This window comes from Tachyglossus aculeatus, chromosome 10, assembly GCF_015852505.1.
Source record: "Tachyglossus aculeatus isolate mTacAcu1 chromosome 10, mTacAcu1.pri, whole genome shotgun sequence".
NCBI lineage: Eukaryota > Metazoa > Chordata > Mammalia > Monotremata > Tachyglossidae > Tachyglossus > Tachyglossus aculeatus.
The window spans coordinates 14,661,724-14,682,831 of record NC_052075.1 but is presented as its reverse complement, the minus strand read 5'-3'; positions in this window follow the sequence as shown (position 1 = coordinate 14,682,831).

Below are 21,108 nucleotides of genomic sequence, written 5' to 3'. Positions count from 1 at the left end.
TCTCAGGGTGGTTTATAAGATGATTTGTTCTCAAGTTATTCAATCATATTTATTGCGCACTTACTGTGTGCAAAGCACTGTACTAAGCGGTTGGAGAGTACAATTCGACCACATTTCCTGAACTCACTCTTAACATCAAATTATCCCAATCGCTACTGTACATAGGCATCTTTTATAATCTCCTCTACAGGGACCGTATGGCTTATATGGATTTTCGGTAATGACCAAGTAAGGACCACTGAACTAGATTCTGCACACAACAGAAACTCAGTAAATGAAAATAAAGGTGGTGGTGATTATCAGTTAGTCAACTGATGGTAATAATAATAATAATAACAATGGCATTTGTTAAGCACTTACTATGTGTAAAGCACTGTTCTAAGTGCTGGGGGGGATACAAGGTGATCAGGGTATCCCACATGGGCTCACACACAGAGAAGTAAAGTGACTTGCCCAAAGTCACTCAGCTGACAAGTGGCAGAACAGGGATTAGAACCCATGACCTCTGACTCCCAAACCTGGGATCTTTCCACTGAGCCATGCTGCTTCTCTTTGGTATTTATTGAGCACTCACTTTCTGCACTCTGCGAAATGCTTGGGAGTTACAGTGCGGTTCATAGACACAATCTCAGCCCTCAGGGAGTTTGCACTCTAGCAGGGTGATAAGTGATGATAGCGACACTGATAATGATGACATTAGTGATGAATACAAGACTAGTTTCTGATCGCTTTTAGCTCACCTTTGAAGATTTTCATACTCTCATCAACCATCTGTACAGTAATTCCATTGGTAAATCCATTTTCTCATTTCTAACAAGTGGAAAAACTAGCAGACACAAGGAAATGTTAAATATTGAGGCTCCATGTGGTATCAGTGACTGTTAAGAAGTCCTTCCACCCCCTCAGTACAGTCTGCTGCTGCCCTGCTTCAGTGCCAGAGCGGGCCGACTCGTTTAGAGTTTTTGGCCTCGGATAGCGAGAGATGACAAGGAGGGGAAACAGCAGGGAGCAAAACCGGCTGTTTAAAACCTGCTAAGTCTGGCTCCCTGTTGGTTTCCAGGAAGCGGAGATAATTCTTTCTAGCAACCATAATACTACTGCTTGCTAGAATGAATCCTGAAGCAGGACCCTTTGGGTAATGGCTAGGAATGAGGAGAGACAAACATAAGCATTCCGGTGGTGTTTCTGCTCTTTGACTCCATTCACCTAAGCATTTCCTTTTCTCTCCAGGGACCAGCTGATGTTCACCCCCTCCACAAAGCCTCCTTTATAATTATGGTATTTGTTAAGCACTTGCTATGTGCCTAAGCACTGTTCTAAGCGCTGGGGTAGATACAAGGTAATCAGGTTGTCCCACGTGGGACTCACAGTCTCAATCCTCATTTTACAGATGAGGTAACTGAGGCACAGAGAAGTTAAGTGAGTTGCCCAAGGTCACACAGTAGACAAGTGGCAGAGCCGGGATTAGAACCCATGACCCCTGGCTCCCAAGCCTGTGCTCTTTCCACTAAGCCACGCTGCTTCTCTATTCACTTTATGCCTCTAAGTGGTTCTGCCCAAGCCATCCAACCAAGCAAATCACTAGGAAGAGGGGATAGAGAGGGGTGAGATTAGAGCAATTCCAGGATGGTTCATGAAGGTCAAGTAAAACAAAAAAAATAACATCGGAAATGAATTTCTGGCCTTCTATTTATATTCTAATAATACTAATTGTGATATCTATTAAGGGCTTACTATGTTCCAAGCACTAGGGTAGATACAGGATAATTAGATAATTTTCAGTCTCAGTCCCACACAAGGACTCACTAAGAGGGAGAGAGAACAGGTATTTAATTATTTTTTTTTACAGATGAGGACACTGAATCCCAGAGATATTAATTGACTTGCCCTAGGATTCACATGGCAGGTAAACGGCAGTCAGGACCAGAACCGGATTATCTTTGTACAGAAACACTCTGGGCATGTCACTCCCCTCCTCAAAATTCTCCAGTGGCTATCAGTCAACCTACGCATCAGGCAAAAACTCCTCACTCTCAGCTATTTATTTTATTTTGTTAGTATGTTTGGTTTTGTTCTCTGTCTCCCCCTTCTAGACTGTGAGCCCACTGTTGGGTAGGGACTGTCTCTATATGTTGCCAACTTATACTTCCCAAGCGCTTAGTACAGTGCTCTGCACACAGTAAGAGCTCAATAAATACGATTGATTGATTGATTGATTCAAGGCTGTCCATCACCTCGCCCCCTCCTACCTCACCTCCCTTTTCTCCTTCTCCAGCCCAGCCCACACCCTCCACTCCTCTGCTGCTAACCTCCTCACCATGCCTCGTTCTCGCCCATCCCGCCGTCGACCCCCAGACCACGTCCTTCCCCTGGCCTGGAATGCCCTCCCTCTGCCCATCCGCCAAGCTAGCTCTCTTCCTCCCTTCAAAGCCCTACTGAGAGCTCACCTCCTCTAGGAGGCCTTCCCACACTGAGCCCCCTTTTTCTTCTCCTCCTTCCCATCCCCCCAGCCCTACCTCCTTCCCCTCCCCACAGCACTTGTATATATTTGTACAGATTTATTACTCTATTTTACTTGTACATATTTACTATTCTATTTATTTTGTTAATGATGTGCATCTAGCTTTATTTCTATGACGACACCTGTCCACATGTTTTGTTTCGTTGTCTGTCTCCCCCTTCTAGACACTGAACCCGTTGTCGGGTAGGGACCGTCTCTATTTGTTGCCGACTCGTACTTCCCAAGTGCTTAGTACAGTGCTCTGCACACCGTAAACACTCAATAAATACGATTGAATGAATGAATGAACCCAGGTCACCCGACTCCCAGACCCAAAATCCTTCCCTTCAGCCACTTGCTGAATTAATTGCTTCGGCAGTGTGTGGACAGCGATTGACTCATGGAAACAGAATTGTTGTGTCTCAGAGAGGAGTGAAAAGGGCTAATCCTGGCAAATTGTGATCATTCCTGGCATCCTACATCTATCCTCAGAATGTTTCCTTGTATATGATTTTTAGAAAACCGGAGGGTCCACCGAGATTCAGGGCAGCCAAACTGGTAATGCTGCCTTTGTGCAATGCCATGACAATGAGGCATTGCTGTGGGTAAAGATTTCCTCAGAAGAAGAGAGAGCTTGAGAGTGGAGGCACTAAATATTCAATCATTCATTGAATAACAATTATTGAGGGCATAGAACTGTACTAAAATTTGGGGAAATACAGTGAAGTGAAAGTGGCTTCTGACTTCAGAAGTTTTGGTTGCTGTGGTCAGTGAATGACCACAGACCAGAACACAAAACATATTTACTTCTCTGCTTTGTTAATGATGTGCATAGAACTATAATTCTATTCATTCCGACGGTTTTGACACCCATCTACATGTTTTGTTGTCTGTCTCCCCCTTCTAGACTGTGAGCCCATTGTTGGGTAGGGAGCGTCTCTATATGTTGCCGATCTGTAATTTCCCAGGCGTTTAGTACAGTGCTCTGCACACAGTAAGTGCTCAATAAATATGATCAAATGAATGAATGGGCCACCTACACTAAGGATGTCTGGACCAGGCTAAAAAGGAAATGGGCTATGGTAAGCATCTTTTGGCAGCTATATAGAGAGCTCAGAGATTCCTCACAGCTCACGTTAGGCAAGAAATATGTCTGTTTACTGTTATATTGTACATTCTCAAGAACCTAGTAGCCCGTCTTCTAGACTGTGAGCCCATTGTTGCGTAGGGATTGTCTCTATTTGTTGCTGAATTGTACTTTCCAAGTGCTTAGTACAGTGCTCTGCACATAGTAAGTGCTCAATAAATACAACTGAGTGAATAAGTACGATTGAAGAAAAGCAGCGTGGCTTAGTAGAAAGAGCACGGGTTGGGAGTCAGAGGTCATGGGTTCTAATCCCAGCGCTGCCACTTGTCAGCTGGGTGGCCTTGGGCAAATCACTTCACTGGGCCTCAGTTACCTCATCAGTAAAATGGAGATGAAGACTGTGAGCCCCACGTGGGACAACCTGATAACCTTGTATCTATCCCAGGGCTTAGAACAGTGCTTGGCACATAGTAAGCCCTTAACAAATACCATTGTTATTATTATTGAATAAATAGTACGGTGCTCTGCACACTGTAAGCTCAATGGTTATGATTGAATGAATGAATGGGTGATGTTCCCTTTGCACAAAATAGCATCCATCTCAATACACTATTTGAAAATGCAGGAAATGGTGGAGGTCTTTTTTTTCTTTGCTTTGTAGCCGGCAACTGGCTGCAGGACGACTACTACACTTGAGAATCAGCGTGGCTCAGTGGCAAGAGCCCGGGCTTTGGAGTCAGAGGTCATGGGTTCAAATCCCGGCTCCACCACTCGTCATCTGGGTGACTTGGGGCAAGTCACTTCACTTCTCTGGGCCTCAGTTACCTCATCTGTAAAATGGGGATGAAGGCTGTGAGCCCCACAGGGGACAGCCTGATCAACTTGTAACCTCCCCAGTGCTTAGAACACTGCTTTGCACATCGTAAGTGCTTAATAAATGCCATCATTATTATTATTATTAAGGAAGCTATACTGCATGTTCTGCAGCTGCAAGGGGACAATCCATTTTAACTAGTATACACAGAGAGGTTAGGCTCACTGTCTCCCTTTGATGCTCAGTTGTACTCCTCTTTGGGCTCTTTCATTCATTCATTCATTCAATCGTATTTATTGAGCGCTTACTGTGTGCAGAGCACTGTACTAAGCGCTTGGGAAGTACAAGTTGGCAACATAAAGAGATGGTCCCTACCCGACAGCGGGCTCATAGTCAGTCAATCAATCAATCAATTGTATTTATTGAGCGCTTACTGTGTGCAGAGCACTGTACTAAGCGTTTGGGAAGTACAATTCAGCAACAAATAGAGACAATCCCTACCCAACAATGGGCTCACAGTCTAGAAGACGGGCTACTATGTTCTTGAGAAAGTACAATATAACAGTAAACAGTCTAGAAGGGGAAGTGCTCTTCCCACTGCTATCCTCTTACTCACCCTTCCTCTGCTCAGAAATTCCCTCCACTGCTAAATCTGTCAGAACACAACTGACAGACTCCAGGAATACAGTCGAGGATTATACAAATTTCCAGGTGAGGGATGGATTAACTCCTGAGACAACCACTTGCTTCTGTCCATCCCACATCGGCCAGCTCACTAGGCTTCTGTAACACAGCCTCTCTGCTCACAGCTGCATTCATTCCTAGTGAGGACACACTAGGCAATATTTTGGATTTTGTGAGAATTACCTATTATGCAACTGGAAAATGTTTCACCGCTATTTCGTATAATGTAGAGATTACCAGAAGAAAGGAAATAGGAATACCTGCACCAGAATTTTCATTGAGCAAATGAACCCAGTCAGCATTCACATCCCTTGATGAAGAGATAAATGATGAATATCATCCTCTGACATCTCTTTAGAGTAGAAATTTAGGGATTAGAGCAAAGATGACCCGCTCAGGGAAAGGGCCATTTTGGGAAATGCTCAGAATAGAGTCAGAAGAGAATATTTCTGGGCCAAGAAGAGTTCCCTTCAACAGGTAAGTAATGCTGCCAAAATCTTCAGAACTGAGAATTTTATGTGTTTCTCCTTGAAATATTTTCTTCAAAAGGAGCTTCAGTGATTAGCTTCATGGTTTAGAACAAAACGGAAGTCCCAAAGCACGATATTCTGCCTCTATGGAGTTGGAGTTATAGATTAAGTGTAGGGGAGCCAGTGAAGATAAGTGAGAATGTGGGGCACACATTCCTAGTTATTGATATTTTCCACCTCCTTCCTCTTAATCAACTGACTGCATAAGGTATGGAGAGTACTGTATTAAGTGCTTAGCATTGTACTTAATGCTACCATCTGTTCTAATCCCAGTATCAGTGACTTTTTTTGGCCATTCCTTGGGGCAGCAGAAAGGAGTTCAGGAAATAATTCCAAGGAATTCCAAGCAGGATCTCTTCCAGTTGGAGGCCTCTCCGGGGGAATGGGCCCTACTGCAAAGGTCAATCAATCAATCATATTTATTGAGAAGACTGTACTCAGCACTTGAGAGAGTACAAGAAGAAGCATGGCCTAGGAGATAGAGCCTGGGCTTGGGAGTCAGAAGGACTTGGGTTCAAATCCCAGTTCTGGCACTTGTCTGCTGTGTGACCTTCTTCAAGTCTCTTACCTTCTCTGTGCCTCAGTTCCCTCATCTGCAAAATGGGGAGTAAGACTCTAAGCCCTATGTGGGACAGGGACTGTGTCCAACCCGATTATCCTGTACTTACCCCAGTGCTTAGAACAGTGCCTGGCACATAGTAAGCGCTTAACAAATACCTCAGTTATTATCATTACAATGAGGGTTAGTCGAGAGTTTTTCCCTGGTCACAAGGAGTTTACAGTCCATTAAAGAGTTCAGCTATTTTAGGACTCCATTGTCTGTTATACTGTTCTCTCCTGAGTGTGTAGTACAGTGCTCTTTACCCAGTAAGCACTCAATAAATATTAATTAGCTGATGACCAGTAGGTTATGGGAGAATGCCCAGTTTTTGCTCATCTTGGACTGGGCTCTTGCCTACCAATTCTATTGTATTTTCCCAAGTGCTTAGTACAGTGTTCTGCATATAGTAAGTGCTCAATAAATACTATCGATTGATTGATGGCATAAAGCTGCCTGCCTGTTGCCAGATAATAATAATTATTTTGGTATTTCTTAAGCACTTACTATATGCAAAACACTCCTCTAAGTGCTGGGGAGGATACAAGGTGATCAGGTTGTCCCATGAGGGGCTCACAATCTTAATCCCCATTTTACAGATGAGGGAACTGAGGAACAGAGAAGTTAAGTGACTTGCCCGAAGTCACCCAGCTGACAAGCGGCGGAGCTGGATTTGAACCCATGACCTCTGACTCCCAAGCCCGTGATCTTTCCACTGAGCCATGCTGCTTCTTTACAGATTATACACCAAGCTTTGGGAGAAACAGGACTATGATTAAAGATACACAGGGGGAGGGGCATTTGTACGGTGGGGTGAATGTACAAACAGAATTATAGTTTGGGACATATTCATGCCTTTTGGAGTCCTGTCCCAGCACCTACAGTGTATAATCGGACCCACTGGGGTCTGATTTAGGAGTGATGGTAAGGTTCATGGGAAAAATGGTGATGGTTGTCATTACTGCTCCCTCCCTTCAAGGCCCTTTCCTCCCTTCAAGGCCCTACTTAGGGAGGCCTTCCCAGACTGAGCCCCTTCCTTCCTCTCCCCCTCCTCCCCTTCTCCATCCCCATCTTACCTCCTTCCCTTCCCCACAGTACCTGTATATATGTATATATGTTTGTACATATTTATTACTCTATTTATTTTACTTGTACATATCTATTCTATTTTATTTTGTTAGTATGTTTGGTTTTGTTCTCTGTCTCCCCCTTTTAGACTGTGAGCCCACTGTTGGGTAGGGACTGTCTCTATGTGTTGCCAACTTGTACTTCCCAAGTGCTTAGTACAGTGCTCTGCACACAGTAAGTGCTCAATAAATACGATTGATTGATTGATAGATTGATTGATACTGCTGCTGAAGGTGGAGCGTTATTACCATTGTCATTGTTGCCATCTCTGAATTGGTGTATCCAGACATGACTCAAGTCATTTGTCCCCACTGGAGGGTCCTATTCATAGCATGAAGAGCTAGCTAGGGCCAGGTAGTGACGGTTGGACAAAGGTTAAGCAGAAAGCAAAGTAGTGTAGCATATTAGATAGAGCACGGGTTCTAATCTCGGTTCTGCCACTTGTCTGCTGTGTGGTTTGGAGCAAGTCACTTCACTTCTCTGTGCCTCAGTTACCTCATCTGGAAAGTGGGGATTTGAGACTGTGAGCCCCGTGTGGGACAGGGACTGTATTCAACCTGATCTTCTTGTATCCACTCCAGTGCTTAGTATAGGGGAAGCAGCGTGGCTCAGTGGAAAGAGCCCGGGCTTTGGAGTCAGAGGTCGTGGGTTCAAATCCCGGCTCTGCCACTTGTCAGCTGTGTGACTTGGGGCAAGTCATTTAACTTCTCTGGGCCTCAGTTATCTCATCTGTAAAATGGGGATTAAGACTGTGAGCCCCACGTGGGACAACTTGATCACCTTGTAACCTCCCCAGCGCTTAGAACAGTGCTTTGCACATAGTAAGTGCTTAATAAATGCCATTATTATTACTATTATTATTATTATTATTACAGTGCCCGGCACATAATAAGTACCACTATTATTAAACAGAGAAGGACAGAAGCAGCAGCAATAGTGGAGGGGAAGACAGAAGGACTCCCCACCCTGCTTCTTGTGCCATCAGATCCCCATTCTTCATTCCTCTTTTACATATTGTCACTCTCCCCTTTCCCATTCTGCCCTTCTTTGATCCCCATACCTTTCCCTTTAGCCCCTTTTCTATCCCCACTTATGTCCCATCAATGTTTTAGGCCCTCAGACGTATGGACCTAGAATTTGGCCTTCTCTGGACCTCTGTAGTGGCTTCCTTAAGTCGACTCATCTCAGAGATCAATCAGTCAATCAATCAATCGTATTAATTGAGTGCTGACTGTGTGCAGAGCACTGTACTAAGCGCTTGGGAAGTACAAGTTGGCAACATATAGAAACGGTCCCTACCCAACAGTGGGCTCACAGTCCTGAAGAGATGGCCCAGGAATTGAATGGAATATTTTTTCTTGAAGCCAACTTCACTCCCCTGCCCCTTCTTAAGGTTCCCATATTAACTAGAGGTTAATATAAACTGTGGTACTTGAATACTTGCCAATTAAGGCACAATTTAGCAAGTCTTTATGTTAAACCATTCACACCTCTTTGCAAAGAGTTCCTTGTAGGTGAAGCTGTGGCCATTGGGAGCTATTTGTGAAAACTTCACCAAGCCATATGGTGTAGAGCTTCTAACAGGAACCCCTGTCCCAGGCTTCTAGGAGAACAGAAACAGATTTAGGATTTTAATACTGCAAGAGTGTCCCACAGCCATTTATGATTTGAAGGAGAATCTCTGAGGAGAGTTTATTAGCCGGAAACATGATCTCTAAGTAAAGATTCTTCCAGGGAATTCATTTCTGTGGAATTACACATGATCAGCTCGAATGTGCTTCGAGCGGCCAAAAAGGCACTGTGACTTTGAATAGTCTTCCAAAACCAACTTCCTCATTAGGCTGTGGGAACTAATGAATAAACTGTGTGCTAAGTTGGAAAATACTTAGCTCAAACAAGATTAAAAGATATAGTTAGTTCATTAAGAGTGCAGTAGTTATCACTAGTGGTGTTTAGAGATAAGAGCCCCAAGGAGCGATGAATTAGGGAGAATATTCTAGAGTTCTGGGATCAAAGAGAGATCTTTCATCAGATTTGAAAGGACATTAAAACGTGTGTGTGTGTGTGTGATCATTCATTCATTCAATCCTATTTATTGAGCGCTTACTGTGTGCAGAGCACTGTACTAAGAGCTTGGGAAGTACAAGTCGGCAACAGAGACAGTCCCTACCCAACAACGGGCTCACAGTCTAGAAGGGGGAATGATAATGGTATTTGTTAAGCACTTACTAGGTGCCAAGCACTGTTCTAAGCGCTGGGGTAGATGCAAGGTAATCAGGTTGTCCTACTTGGGGCTCCCACTTTGAATCCCCATTTTGCAGATGCCAAACAGTGTGACTGTTCTAGGCTGTGAGCCCACTGTTGGGTAGGGACCATCTCTATATGTTGCCAACTTGTACTTCCCAAGCGCTTAGTACAGTGCTCTGTACACAGTAAGTACTCAATAAATACGATTGATTGATTGATTGAACTTATTCACAAACTGATTCTGTTAAAAACAAATCCCTTCATTGGAGACACTCCTTTATCACCCTGGTGAACAGTTCAGGAGAATGCAGGCGCCTAGATAAAAAGCAAATGCTAGCAAATTATTTGGCTCCATGAATTGGCTGTGAGTGCATATTTACCTTGGTGGTCATTTTCTCCCACATACCAACTCAGTACTCTGACTTTGAGCCCACTGTTGGGTAGGGACCATCTCTATATGTTGCCAACTTGTACTTCCCAAGCGCTTAGTACAATGCTCTGCACACAATAAGCGCTCAATAAATACGATTGAATGAATGAATGAATAACACCACCATAGAAGCAGCAAGGATTAGTGGAAGGAGCCCGGGCACAAATACCATCATCTTCATATCAGCTCACATATTCTACTATTCAAGTGATGATTCATAATAATAAAGATGATGGCATTTGTTAAACACTTACTATGTGCAAAGCACTGTTCTAAGCACTGGTGGGAGATAAAAGGTGATCAGTTTGTCCCACGTGGGGCTCACAGTCTTCATCCCCATTTTACTGATGAGGTAACTGAGGCTCAGAGAAGTTAAGTGACTTGCCCAAGGTCACACAGCAGACATGTGGTAGAGCTGGAATTAGAACCCATGACCTTTGACTACCAAGCCTGGGCTCTCTCCACGTAAGCCATGTAACCATTATCTTCTTCCTTCCACCTATAATTTTGGTTTGTGTCTCTCCTTCACAGTTAATTGTAGACCCCATGAAGACTGGTGTTTTGTCTTATTATTATTATTATTATTATTATTATTATTATTACTTTGTTTATCACTTGCTATGTGTCAAGCACTGTACTAAGCACTGTTCTAGATATCAGTTAATCAGGTCAGACACATTCCCTGTTCCACACGGGGTTCACAGTCTAAATATTCCCCCCCGCCTTACCTCCTTCCCCTCCCCACAGCACCTGTATATATATATGTTTGTATGTATTTATTACTCTATTTTATCTGTACATATTTATTCTATTTATTTTATTTTGTTAATATGTTTTGTTTTGTTTTCTGTCTCCCCCTTCTAGACTGTGAGCCCACTGTTGGGTAGGGACCATCTCTATATGTTGCCAACTTGTACTTCCCAAGTGCTTAGTACAGTGCTCTGTGCACAGTAAGCACTCAATAAATACTATTGAATGAATGAATGAAATAGAAGGGCAACCAGGCCTTGCTTCTCCATTTTACAGATGAGGAACTGAGGCACAGAGAAGTAAAGCAGTTAGCCCAAGGTAACACAGCAGGCAACTGTCAGAGCTGGGGTTAGAACCCAGGTCCTCTGACTCACAAGTCTATGCTCTTTCTGCTATGCTTTTCAGCTCTCTGTATTCAGTAGGTGCGAATAAAAACTATTGATTGGTGATTGTTAAATAGTTAATTATGTGAGCATGAGGTAATTGCAAGAAGGTAAAGAGATTAAATGAGGAAACTAACCTGGAGGATGGCTTTGAAAGAGGGGAAGATGTGAGGCAAGGTAGGACAAAAGGAAATAAATATGAGGGAGATTTTACAGTCCAACAATATAATGTTCCAATTTCTATAAGCAAACTTGGTCATCAGTGACTTCATCTTCTAGTATGAAAGCTAACTCTGTATGTTTTTCCAAGTGATCATTAATCTTTTGCTGATGAATGGGGTATTCATAGGTCAGATAATTTGTCTTTAATAAAACAAAATATCACATTCAATTTCTTAATTTAAGGTTACTTGTTATGCTGTTGAAACATGAAAATCTTCCTTATACAATAGCTTCCACTGATATTTCTTAAAAGATAAAGTGTCTATGTGGAGAAAAGAATATCAATTGATAGTAGGAATTGATGATTTATAAATGCACAAACAAAAAAAGATTATCTTGCCAGAAGTCCAGTTTCTGTTATTTCAATTATCCTACTAAATGATGATTTTGAGTGCACTTTAAAACACTGACATTTATAGTCTACTTCTACTGATTCCCCATGACTTTTCTGTCCAAGAATCAAATCATAACTTACACAATGTATTCACCCACAGCAGTTTGGAGATACAGTCCTTTAAACCTGTTCATTTTTACTGACTAAGCAAAAGCTTAATATCAACTGAAAGGCAATCAAATGTTCTACCAACCTTTATGTTCCAAAAGAAGTGGTTTGTAAGATTCTTTGGTGTTCACATCACTGCCTCAGCTGCATTCAACCAGATATTTTAACCTTAAAAGATGTAAATTGTAGGTTTATGATAATAGTAGCCCTGTGTCCTTGTTAGCAGGAAACATTTTTCACTGATTTACTGACAGAGCGAAACTACCGCTACTGTTTTTTTTTATCTGAATAACACTCGTGTGTTGGGAACTTGAATTTTAGGAAGGTGTTTTTTTTATTTCTCAGTTAGGTGATGATTCTGGCAATGACAGGCTAACACTATCCCTGCTCCATATACAGTCACAACAGGATGCTTAAGTGAAGCATCAGGAGTTGACAGTTGATCTTAGGAGTCAGTATGATGGTGTGGAGCCTGACTCTTCACTCTCCACTTCCTCAGGATGAAGAGAATCACTCTCATTTGTTCTTCAACTCAGCCAGTCCCCAGAGTATCTTGAAAGAAACTGTCGCTCCAATGGATCTACTAGCAGAGAAGTTGCTTTTACCTGTAAAATTCCACACGCTGGCAAATTAATCTGCAGTCCTTGTTTGGACTTCTCATTTTGGGGTCTGTCCAACCTGAGGAAAGGTGGGCACAATCAATCAATCAGAGGTCTTCATTGAGCACTTACTGGAGGCAGAGCACTGTGCTAGGTGCTCGGACGAGAGTGCGCTACAATAGAGTTGAAAATTGTGATTCCTGCCCTTAAGGAACTACAACTAAAACTGCTTATAATAATGATGATGGTATTTATTAAGCACTTACTATGTGCAAGGCACTGTTCTAAGCACTGGGGAGGTTACAAGGTGATCAGGTTGTCCCACCGAGGGCTCAGAGTGTTAATCCCCATTTTACAGATGAGGTAGCTGAGGCACAGAGAAATTAAGTGACTCACCCAAAGTCATACAGCTGCCAGTTGGTGTAGCTGGGATTTGAACCCATGACCTCTGACTCCCAAGCCCGGGCTCTTTCCACTGAGCCACACTGCTTGGCTTTGGAACAGTAAGGAATACCCAGCCCTGGCTCTCCATGGCCAGTTTAATTACCCATTTATGCCCTTAATTAACTGTGGTATTTGTTTAAGCGCTTCCTATGTGCAACATACTGTACTAAGCACTGGGGTGGATACAAACAAATCAGGTTGGACACAGTTTCTGTCCTACGTCAGGCTCACAGTCTCAAATCCCCATTTTCCAGATGAGGGAACTGAGGCCCAGAGAAGTGAAGTGACTTGCCCGAGGTCACACAGCAGACAAGAGGCGAAACCGGGATTAGAACCCATGACCTTTTGACTCCCACGCACGTGCTCTATCCACCATGCCATGTTGCTTCTCTATAATTAATTATAAGCCATTAATTTATATCAATCAATCATATTTTCAATCAATCATATTTATTGAGCGCTTACTGTGTGCAGAGCACTGTACTAAGCGCTTAGACTGTAGACTGTCCTCTAGACTGTACTCATGGGCAGGGAATGTTTCTACCAACTCTGTTGTATTATTTTCTGCGAAGTGCAGAGTGCAGTGTTCTGCACTCAGTGAGCCCCCAATAAATATCATTGATTGATTAGTTTCAAATTGTTGGATTTCTTTAAGCTTTGATATTAGTTGTCTATAATTTATTCCTGGTTTACATACATCTGTTCTCCCCATCTAGATAATAAAACTCTTTTGTAACAGTGACCATGTCTGATCTGATGCTCTTGAGACAGTTTGGTGTAATGAAAAGAGCACATGTCTAGAAGTCAGGGTTTCCGGCCTAAAAATTAGGGGGGCCCGTATTCTTTCCACTTTGTACATATTTATTACTCTATTTATTTTACTTGTACATATTTAGTCTGTTTATTTTATTTTGTTAATATGTTTTGTTGTCTGTCTCCCCCTTCTAGACTGTGAGCCCACTGTTGGGTAGGAACCATCTCTATATGTTGCCAACTAGTACTTCCCAAATGCTTAGTACAGTGCTCTGCACACAGTAAGCGCTCAATAAATATGATTGAATGAATGAATGAAGACATTTATCATATTTAGAGTAGTAAATATGATAAATACGATTGATGATGATATGTACAAGTAAAATAGAGTAATAAATATGTACAGTGATCTGCACATAGTAAGCGCTTAACAAATGCCATTATTATTATTATTATTATTATTATTATTATTATTATTACAAATGTATACAAGTGCTGTGGGGAGGGGAATCTAAGGATGCACTATTAGCAGCGCTTAAAACAGTACTTGGCACGTAGTAAATACTTAATAAATGCCATTATTATTATGTACTTTCCAAGCGCTTAGTATAGTGCTCTGCACACAGTAAGTGTTCAATAAATACAATTGAATGAATGTAACATTCATTTCGGGGGTTGACAGTGAGAACCTTTTTCTGGTTGTGACAGTTATTTAAACTAACCTAGAGGTAAGTTGATGGGGATTTTTAAAGTTGTTACAACAGGTGAAGTCTCACACCTGGTGGCCTTTTCAGTGAGGGATGGCTAATTGGATTAAGAACAGGTGCTTACTGTTGACTCCATTGGAAACGCAGCCAATCACGTGGAACTGGAAAAAAAAGGGGCGGTGGCTACTAATTCAGGTTAAAAAGGTGCTTTGCTTTTTTTAAGTTAGAGTTAAGTGGCATAGAGAGTGGAAAGGAGGTCCTGACGTTAGGATCTCTGAAGAGTGAAGCTCTTCCCTCTGAGTTGGGTAAGTGATTAGGTGATTTAGTGATTGTTTTATGTTGACATCTGAGAACAGTGACAGAAGGGATTGGAGGGGTGTGTCTGAAATCTGCTCTTCCTCATGACGGGGTGAAGAGACTAGATCTGATACATCAGAATACTTGCAGCAAAGTAGAAAGTGATCTGAGGGAAGGGGAGTAGCTGAAAGTGTTCATGAAAAGGAATTTATTTGTTACTTAAGTACCTGGTTTAAAAACTCCTTCCATTTTTTTTTTCTTCTGTAGAATCCAGATAGGGCTTGATATTTAGTGTCTTTGTAGAGAAGGAGTTTGGGTTGTTTGTTGGTGTTAGAGGATGAGGGTGGAGGAGAAAGTGATTTCCTCAACTTTGCTTGATAAACCTTGGGGGAGAGAGTGAATGGCTGAACCCTGTATGATTTCTCTGCAGCCTGGGGGTCTTATGTGAGAGTTAAGGTGTGACTTTAAGGAATGGAGGAATTGAAGTCTGCTTGGTTGATTTCCCAACCTTTCTCCTATACCTGCAGGCTTCGGGATCTTATTGATATTATCAGATATTTAGGCCTATGTTTGCAACTCCAGGAATTGCTTTGACTAGAAGAAACAGAATGGGGTAGCGGAAAAGGCCTCAGAGTCAGAGGACTTGGTTCTAATCCTGCCTCTGCCACTGCTCTGCTATGTTACCTTGGGCAGGTAACTTCTTTGTACTTTGTAGATTCATCATTCTCTTAAAATTCTCCAATAATCACTTCATGTAGCTGTAATGATCAGTGAAAAATAATGCAATGCTATTTTACTAGAATAATAAGTGTGGCATATCTTTGCATTAAAGTGCATGTTCCTTCAAACCTAATAATGGAATTCAGTCTATCACCTAAGTTAAAGAACTATTATCTATCATTAATGCAAGGCCATGTGACAACTTTATTATACCATTAAACATTGGTAAATGATTCAAGTGGTCTATATAATATGTATTACATGCATTTTGTTTGTATTGTATGTATTATTGTATAGACCACTTCATTCATTCATTCAATTATATTTATTGAGCGCTTACTGTGTACAGAGCACTGTACTAAGCGCTTGGGGAGTACAAGTTGGCAACATATAGAGACGGTCCCTACCCAACAACAGGCTCACAGTCTAGAAGAGGAAGACAGACAACAAAACATATTAACAAAATAAAATAAATAGAATAGTAAATATATACGAGTAAAATAAATAGAGTAATAAATCTGTACAAACATATATACAGGTGCTGTGGGGAGGAGAAGGAGGGGGAGCACTTGAATAGTTTGTGCATATATATATATATATATATATCTTCTATACATATATATGTATGTGTGTATATATGTATATATAATAGTTTTTTATATATAAATATTTATATATAAACCTTGCCAAAGAAAGCTCTGTGTATTTAAGATTGGCTTTCACAGCTGTGATACATCTTTCTGACTGCCCAGTTAATTGAGGGAGTGGTGGGTTGAGGGTGGAGAGGAGAAACAGAATTTTTCTCCCTTTTTTTTCCCTCTCCATGAGATATCAGGTTTGACTATCTACCGTCAGTAGTATTACTGAGTGATTGCTAAATCTTTCCTTCAGATTTAACTTGTCCTAAGTGCCCAGAAAATAATGGCACTTAGCTGACTGGGCAGGCATCCTGATGCTTGCTTCCATTGTTGATGGCATTGAACTGTTCAAGGGAAAAGTGATATACAGATTTCTATTGACCTTGTGTAATATAAGTAACTTTCCAGCCAGTGGGAATTTTACAGAACACCTTTTTCCTCCAGAATGAATTGCTTCACAGCTGAAATGTTGGAGCGAGGGGACCGATAGACAATGAATTAATTCAGTCTTCATTTCTTAAATCTGTCATTCATTCAGTCGTATTTATTGAGCGCTTACTATGTGCAGAGCACTGTACTAAGCCCTTGGGAAGTACAAGTCGGCAACATATAGAGACGGTCCCTACCCAACAACGGGCTCACAGTCTAGAAGAGTCTTTGAGCATTCTTTATTTAAATCCCCTGAATATGAATCCTCTTGGGCGAAGTCATCAATTTTTAGCAAAGTTAACAATACGAATAATTTATGTGCTTCACCAGACTTTATAAATTAGCGGATCAAATTAGCAGAGAAGCAGAAGGGCAAAGCCATTCTTAATGAATAGTTAAATAACAAAGTTCTAAATAGTTCAGGCAGGGAGCTAGTTGATTAATAGTGAACTCAATGTACATGACCAATCCAAGTAATTTGAGTGGCAAAGTGGATTTCGTGAATTAAAGTATACCTTTTGATGAAACTTAGAGAAGGTGATCTTCTCAGTAACCCTTTGCATGAGAAGGAAAAAATCTGTACCTCCTAATTCCGGTGAACCAGGAAAACCTTGTGCTCAATCAGCTGTTTTCTGTATTTCTTTTTTTTTAATGTTCTGGGACTATGCAGATTTTAAAAAGCAGGTCACTTTGTAGATTCATCATTCTCTTAAAATTCTCCAATAATCACTTCATGTAGCTGTAATGATCAGTGAAAAATAATGCAATGCTATTTTACTAGAATAATAAGTGTGGCATATCTTTGCATTAAAGTGCATGTTCCTTCAAACCTAATAATGGAATTCAGTCTATCACCTAAGTTAAAGAACTATTATCTATCATTAATGCAAGGCCATGTGACAACTTTATTATACCATTAAACATTGGTAAACGATTCAAGTGGTCTATATAATATGTATTACATGCATTTTGTTTGTATTGTATGTATTATTGTATAGACCACTTCATTCATTCATTCAATTGTATTTATTGAGCGCTTACTGTGTACAGAGCACTGTACTAAGCGCTTGGGGAGTACAAGTTGGCAACATATAGAGACGGTCCCTACCCAACAACAGGCTCACAGTCTAGAAGAGGAAGACAGACAACAAAACATATTAACAAAATAAAATAAATAGAATAGTAAATATATACGAGTAAAATAAATAGAGTAATAAATCTGTACAAACATATATACAGGTGCTGTGGGGAGGAGAAGGAGGGGGAGCACTTGAATAGTTTGTGCATATATATATATATATATATCTTCTATACATATATATGTATGTGTGTATATATGTATATATAATAGTTTTTTATATATAAGCATATATAATAGTTTTTTATATATAAGCATATATAATAGTTTTTTATATATAAGCATATATAATAGTTTTTTATATGTGTATATATAATAGTTTTTATATATGTGTGTATATATAATAGTTTTATATATATGCATATATAATAGTTTCATATATGTGTGTATATATAATAGTTTTATATGTGTGTGTGTATATAATACGTATATATATATGCATATATATAATTTATATATGTGTGCATATATAATAGTTTATATATATGTGTATATATAATAGTTTATGTATATGCATATATATGATAGTTTTTATATATGCATATATTTAATAGTTTATATGTGTGTATATACAATTTATATGCATATATATAATAGTTCATATATATGCATATATATATGTTTTATATATATGCATATATAAAATAGTCATATATATATATGTAGCAGATGTTATGGTAGGTACAAGATAATCAGCCCTGTCTCACACAGGGCGCACAGTCTTATTACCCATGGATGAGGTAACTGAAGCACAGAGAAGTTAAGTGACTTTCCCAAGATCACACAGCAGATAAGTAGCACAGCTGGTATTAGAACCACGTCCTCTGACTCATAAGCCATGTTTTTTTCAATTTAGACCATGTTGCTTTGGTAGTGTGTGGGATTTTGTTGTTTTTGGAGGGAGGTTTTTTTTGTATTAAATGCTTACTATGTGACAGACACTATTCTAAGGCCTGGGGTAGACACAAAATAATCAGGTTGGTCACAGTCCCTGTTCCACCTGAGGCTCACAGTCTTAATCCCCATTTTACAGATGAGGTAACTGAAGCACAGAGAAGTTAAGGGACTTGCCCAAGGTCACACAGCAGACAAGTGGCAGAGCTGGGATTAGACTGACTCCCAGCCCTGTGCTCTTTCCACTAGGCGATGCTGCTTCTCTAGACTAGAGTTTCTAGTTTTTAATCAGTAACTGTGCTTTAATTCAAATTTCCAGTAGTATATAATATTATAATCAATCAGATTATTTTACCTAAAAGTGGTACTGTAGATTTAAGCCAATATTACTTACAAGGTAAATTCTCTTCTTAGATTTAGCGGAAGAGAGTTGAATAGGTGGATTCCAGTTTTGAAACCTTTTCTTCAAGACAAACGTCTCTTTATGTCCAGGAGAATAGAACATGGCCAACTGCATTTCATAGCATCTCTTACTTTTGACTAAATTAAAAATGAGACAGTATTTGGACAACTGAATTTTTAAAGCTGTTGATTCAAGTAGGATAATCATTTTGGATGGGATCCAAATTTTGGTACTAAAACTTAAGCTAGCTGTTTGTGTAAATGATCCTATAATAAAATTTTCAGCATCATAACATAAAAAGATGCTACGTAGTTAACTTTTTATGCAATCATAAAAGTACCATATTTCCTAACACCCCCATCAAAGTAAAAAAAATCACACATTTTATTTTTTAACTCTTAGACTTACAGTTCTCCTGTTTATAATGTAACCAAACTTAGATTTGTGGTAGAAATATTCTTAAGTTGTCGCAGATCCTAATATTGGTGCAAAGTAATTTCGTGACAATGGCAGCACTGCTGAGATTTGCTTAAAATTGAAGCAGCGTAGCTCAGTGGAAAGAGCCCGGGCTTTGGAGTCAGAGATCATGGGTTCAAACCGCGGCTCCACCAATTGTCTGCTGTGTGACTTTGGGCAAGTCACTTAACTTCTCTGTGCCTCAGTTACCTCATCTGTAAAATGGGGATTAAGACTGTGAACCCCACGTGGGACAATTTAATCACCTTATATCCCCCCCAGCACTTAGAACAGTGCCTTGCACATAGTAAGCGCTTAATAAATGCTGTCATTATTAAAATTTCCAGCTTTGTTAAAGATGACAATTTTACATTTGCAGTTAATAGTAGCATATCAGCTATTAGCATGTCACTTTCCTGATGCTTAAATATTGAGATGACTATTTCATAAGCACTTAGAACAGTGCTTTGCATGTAGTAAGTGCTTAACAAATGCCATCATTATTATTATTATTATTCATTCATTCATTCAATCGTATTTATTGAGCGCTTACTGTGTGCAGAGCACTGTACTAAGCGCTTGGGACGTACAAGTTGGCAACATATAGAGATGGTCCCTACCCAACAGTGGGCTCACAGTCTAGAAGGGGGAGATTATTATTATTATTAGGAAAGCACACTTTAGCAACTAAACTTCATGCTCGTGATGCAACTTCGTCTTAGAGTAGGTACAAGGTAAGTAGATCGGACACAGTCTCTGTCCAACATGAGGCTCAGTCTGAGGGAGGGAAAACAGGGATTTTTATCGTGTTAGAAATGAGAAAACAGATTTGGGGAACATAAATAACTTGCCCAAGTTATTTAGCTGGCGAGAGACAGAGCCAGAACTAGACCTTAGAGTAGCAACCAACTCAGCATTCAAGGTGCTACTATGTATCTTTAGTCTATCATTCGTGGCTCAGTGGAAAGAGCCCGGGCTTTGGAGTCAGAGGACATGGGTTCGAATCCTGGCTCTGCCACATGCCTGCTGTGACATTGGGCAAGTCACTTAACTTCTCTGGGCCTCAGTTACCTCATCTGTAAAATGGGGATTAAGACTGCGAGCCCCCCCCGTGGGATTTGTTGTCTGTTTCCCCCTTCTAGACTGTGAGCCCGTTGTCGGGTAGGGACCATCTATATGTTGCCGACTTGTACTTCCCAAGCGCTTAGTCCAGTGCACTGCACACAGTAAGCACTCAATAAATACGATTGAATGAATGACAGCCTGTGTCCAACCTGATTTGCTTTTATCCACCATAGTGCTTGGCTCATAGTAAGCTCTTAATATTTGTTACTCTACTTATTTGTACATATTTATTCTATTTATTTTATTTTGTTACTATGTTTTGTTGTCTATCTCCCCCTTCTAGACTGTGAGCCCACTGCTGGGTAGGGACCGTCTCTGTTGCCAATTTGTTCTTCCCAAGCACTTAGTACAGTGCTCTGCACACAGTAAGCGCTCAATAAATACGATTGAATGAATGAATAACCTGATCACCTTATAACCTCCCCAGCACTTAGAACAGTGCTTTGCACATAGTAAGCACTTAATAAGTGCCATTATTATTATTATTAATTTTTTGACCTTCATTGGCTGTCCAGTTGCTTCTGCATTGTTTCCCCGTTAACACTGTGTTCATGCAATTCGTCTCGCCCCACTAGAGTTTGTTTTTCAAGGACTGGTCCATGCAATTCACTTCTGTTGTCTGTTGCTAAG